The sequence below is a fragment of the Herpailurus yagouaroundi genome, unplaced genomic scaffold (assembly GCF_014898765.1).
Source record: "Herpailurus yagouaroundi ecotype Mexico unplaced genomic scaffold, PumYag 139, whole genome shotgun sequence".
NCBI lineage: Eukaryota > Metazoa > Chordata > Mammalia > Carnivora > Felidae > Herpailurus > Herpailurus yagouaroundi.
The window spans coordinates 3,973,294-3,978,054 of record NW_024412394.1 but is presented as its reverse complement, the minus strand read 5'-3'; the positions used below and the strand labels follow the sequence as shown (position 1 = coordinate 3,978,054).

Below are 4,761 nucleotides of genomic sequence, written 5' to 3'. Positions count from 1 at the left end.
CCTGGCGCAGTCGGTTAAGCGTCCGACTTCAGCCAGGTCACGATCTCGCGGTCCGTGAGTTCGAGCCCCGCGTCAGGCTCTGGGCTGATGGCTCAGAGCCTGGAGCCTGTTTCCGATTCTGTGTCTCCCTCTCTCTCTGCCCCTCCCCCGTTCATGCTCTGTCTCTCTCTGTCCCAAAAATAAATAAACGTTGAAAAAAAATTAAAAAAAAAAAATAAGTTCCTTTTCTGTTAGGGGCACCTGGGTGGCTCAGTCCGCTAAGCGTCCGACTCTCGATCTCAGCTCAGGTCATAATATCACAGTCCTTGAGATCAAGCCCCACTGTCAGACTCTGTGTTGACAGGGCAAAGCCTGCTTGGGATTCTCTCTCTGTGTCTGACTCTGCCTCTCCCTCAACCCCCACACCACTTATGCTTTCCTTCTTAAAATAAACTGAAAAAGGGGCTCCTGGGTGGCTCAGTTGGTTAAGCGGCCAACTTCAGCTCAGGTCATGATCTCGTGGTCTGTGAGTTGGACCCCCGCGTCGGGCTCTGTGCTGACAGCTCAGAGCCTGGAGCCTGTTTCAGATTCTGTGTTTCCCTCTCTCTCTGCCCCTCCCCCGCTCACACTCTGTCTCTCTCTCTCTCAAAAATAAACATTAGAAAAAATAATTAAAAAAATAAAAATGAATAAACTGAAAAACCAAATCATCATAAAAAAAGAGATAAGTTCCTTTTCAGTTAGAGTGGATTCTGTTGTTTGCAACTAAGAACTCTGACACGGATGGATGGATGAATGAATAGGTGGATGGATGGATAGGTTGAAGGGTGGGTGGAAGAGAGGATAAAGGGTGGGTGGGCAGGCACCAAAATATGGAGTGATTTGGGGCGGTGGGACTTTAGGTTATTTTTTCTCTTTTCTCTGGATTTTCTTTTCCTTCTCCCTCCTCCTCCTCTTGCTCCTCCTTATTTCTTCTATGAAAGCATGTTACTTGCATAGTAATAAAAAAAGTTATCAGAAACCAGCATCTAGAAGAGTTCACAACACAGGGAAGATAAAAAAAAAATGGAGGTTCTAAGCCAGTAAGAGTTCTGGAAGGGCTCTGGCTCTGGACTTCGTTCCCACTGTCTCACCATGCGTGCCCTGACCCCCAGCAAGCCTTGAATTTCTCTCCCTCCTCCACACCCAAGGCTGTGCCCACCAATCAGAGGCATGCACTGGCTCATCCTGCTTTGTGACATTTTCCTGTTGTTACCCAACAGTCCTAGTTTACCTTGAGCAAGGATGACACACACACTTGTGACTCACCCCATATTGTTCTGCCCTCTCCCAGCTCTGGCCTTCCAGTGGCACTGACTATCCCTTGGCTGGCAAGTACAACAACCTTGTTCTACAGCTATGTTTCACATGGCATGTCCCATCACCCGCCATAGATTGTCAGTTCCATGGAGGCTGGGATTGCAACTTACGTGATGTTTGCAAACTCCCAAAGCTTGGTGGGAAGTAGGGTTTTAAGATACGCCTACAGAAGATGAGGATTGTATGGTTTCTTTTCACTTTGGTGACTGCCACAGTAAACTTATTTTATTAAGCAAACTCTCTGCCCAGCATGGGGCTTAAACTCACGACCCCAAGATCAAGAGTCCCATCCATGCTCTGCAGACTGAGCCAGCCTCGTTCCATAATGAAATTTTAAAGGTTTTGCAGTCAGGGCCCTTTTCCTGTCTCCTTCCCTCTCACCCACCTTTCTTTCTTTCTTTCTTTCTTTCTTTCTTTCTTTCTCTCTTTCCTTCCTTCCTTCCTTCCTTCCTTCCTTCCTTCCTTCCTTCATAAATGTCTCTGATGTGCCAGGTGTTTACTGTTTAATATCAAGAAACATATAAATAGGCAAATAAGTGGGGGGAAAAAAGTGGCAGAAGAGCTTGGATGGCCAAGTGTGCAGGGGAGAGGAGTGATTAGTTGGGAATAGAAACCGCTTTTTTTATTTAAGTTTCTTTTTTAATGTTTATTTATTTTGAGAGAGAGACAGAGAGCATGAGCAGGGGAGGGGTAGAGGGAGAGGGAGAGAGAATCCCAAGCAGGCTCCACACTGTCATTGCTAAGCCTGACACAGGGCTCAATCCCACGAACCGTGGGATCATGACCTGAGCCCAAATCAAGAGTCAGACACTCAACAAACTGAGCCACCCAGGGGCTCCAGAAAAGGCTTCTTCATAGGAATAATAGCAAGCGTTTATTCTAGGACGCCCTGTTCTCAGTATTTAACATATGCTCATGCGCCTCATCCTCGAAATAGCAACAGGGCAAGTACTATTGTTACTTCCGTCTTACAGGTGAGGAAATGGAAGCCCTGAGAAGTTTAATGTCGTACGGGATTGCTGCAGAGCTGGGACTTGCACCCGGGCCTCTGGGTGCTAACGTCAATGAGCTTCACTGTGGCGTTGTACTGCATGGAGAAGATCCTGGAAAGGTAAGGAATCATCAAGCATGGAGGCCGTCTACATAGTCAAGGGCACAGAGGGCCGCCTGTCCAGCTCGGATGTGGGTGCACAGGGGAGCGGGATGGTGCAGGGCGGGGGCACACTCAGTAGCAAGTGAGAACCCACTACGACAGCCTTGGATGTTCTCTTTATTTCTCGAAAGGTAATTTCATTGCAAGTTCAAACCTCTTGCACGATCTCTCTCCTAGGCCATCCTCTCCATTTCTAGTCTGTTTCTTTAAAAAAAAAAATTTTTTTTTAATGTTTATTTATTCTTGAGAGAGAGGCAGAGAGACAGAGCGTGAGCAGGGGAGGGGCAGAGAGAGAGAGAGAGGGAGACACAGAATCGGAAGCAGGCTCCAGGCTCCAACCTGTCAGCATAGAGCCCGACACGGGGCTCGAACCCACCAATTTTTTTTTTTTTTTTTTTTAATGTTTGGTTTGCTTCTTTACCCCAACTGCTGTAGTGGCTCTTGGGCATCCAGAATCAACCTTTTCCTCCAAAAGAAATACACAAACACCCACGTGCCCTGTTGGCCTCTCCACTAGCCTGTGGCCCTTATCACACCCCTTTGCTCCCAGCGCTCCCCCCAACACCACTTTCCACCAATCCCATTGAATTTTGGTGCTTCCCCCGCCCCACCCCCACCTCGCTCTGATAGAGAAAATGGACTTGGGAGACGTGTCCTCCTCTGAACTGCTCTGGCAGTGGGGTCTCAGCCAGTGGCTGCCTGCTCGTGGGCTGCAGGGTTATTGCAAGAAGTCTCTGTGTCTATTTGTACTCCAAATACTGTCTGCCGACTGTATAAGTAATGTCTGGGTAACTGACTGTGCTGCTGCTCTTTGGCGGTGCTGCTTCCCTGGTCGTTTTTCCACTGTGAATTTCCCTGGTTGACTAAAACCCTAAATAACAGCTCCATTCATTTGCAGGCTTGCAACAATTTCCAAAGCGGGGAAGGAGTCCTCCTGTTAGAGCAGGTTGGAAACCACTGAGCCGGGCTGTGGAGGCAGCATGTTATACCCCCTCAGCAGAGACAGAGTCATGAGACCTGAGGTCAGGTTCCAGCCCCTCCCCTGGCTGGTTGGATGATCTTGGGGGCCATCCCATGTGACTTGGAGAGCTTTGGTTTCCCCACCCTGGAGCAGAGATCATGAAAATTATTTGGCTGGATTTTCAAGAAGATTAAATGAGATAGATAAAGGGCTTTGGAAGCCGTGAGGCTTTGCGGACGTGGAAGGATTGTTGTGGTCATCTTCTTACTTCTTAAGGGCAGGGACAGTTCCCTCAGTGACGCCCCTCATCCCCATCACGTCTTGCACTCACACGGGACTATGAGATGACCTCGTAAAAACACCACCAAGGGACTAGCACAGCAGCTCAGCACACAGCAGGTGCTTAATAAATGGTAGCTGCTACGGATGCATGGGCATCTGGCTGAAATCTTCTCTCTGCCACTGCTGAGTTAGGGAGCGTGGCCGTGGGCAAGGTTAGCACTGACATGCCCTAGTGTCCTCGTCTACCACATGGCTGAGAAGAGCAGCTAGTTCATGAAGTGGCTGTGACACAGGAGGAGTTGTGTGTGTAACAGAGCCAGGCACAAATCAACCACTCTGTAGGCAGCAGCTGTTGTTATTATTATTTTTCTGAATTTTTTAAACATTTATTAATTCTTGAGAGAGACGGAGCGTGAGTGGGGGGAGGGGGAGGGGCAGAGAGAGAGGGAGACACAGAATCAGAAGCAGGCTCCAGGCTCTGAGCTGTCAGCACATGGGGCTTGAACCCATGAACCGTGAGATCATGGCCTGAGCTGAAGTCAGACGCTTAACCGACTGAGCCCCCAGAGCGATTCTTTAAGAGGTGATGTGCAAAGGTCGCCAGACTGGAAAGGAGGCAGTGTAGCTCCTGGTCTTTGTTCAGAGTCATCAAGGCCTTCAAAGACAGCTAGATGCTCAGGCCAGCCTCTAAGGGTCAGCACAGATGATAGAGCCGTGAATATGCTCGTGTGCCATTTCTAGGTGTGGCCTAGATCCCCACAGCGGACATTGTTAGGTAAAGGGGTGCACCTTTAACATGTGGGTTAATACCACGATTGTCCAACATGCCCATATTCCTGTTTGCATTCTTTCCTATCCGAGCAAAAGGGTCTGTCTCCCCACACCCCCACCCACCCACCCACATTTCCAAGTTTTAATTTTATTCATTTTTTTTGACTAGGTAATATTTGCAGTCGGCACATAATTTTAAAAGGTGCAAAGGGGCGGGTTGCCTGGCTGGATCAGTCAGTGGAGCGTGCATGCGACT

At 48.7% G+C, this 4,761-nt stretch overlaps 1 long non-coding RNA gene across 1 annotated transcript in view; it reads left to right on the top strand.

Annotated features, from left to right (window-relative positions):
• Positions 1-4,761, top strand: part of LOC121029373 (uncharacterized) — a 16,770-nt gene that overhangs the window by 1,927 nt on the left and 10,082 nt on the right. The window contains exons 2-3 of the long non-coding RNA XR_005789698.1: positions 2,313-2,449; positions 3,390-3,513. This is a non-coding gene — a long non-coding RNA (uncharacterized LOC121029373). The remainder of the gene's footprint in view (positions 1-2,312; positions 2,450-3,389; positions 3,514-4,761) is intronic.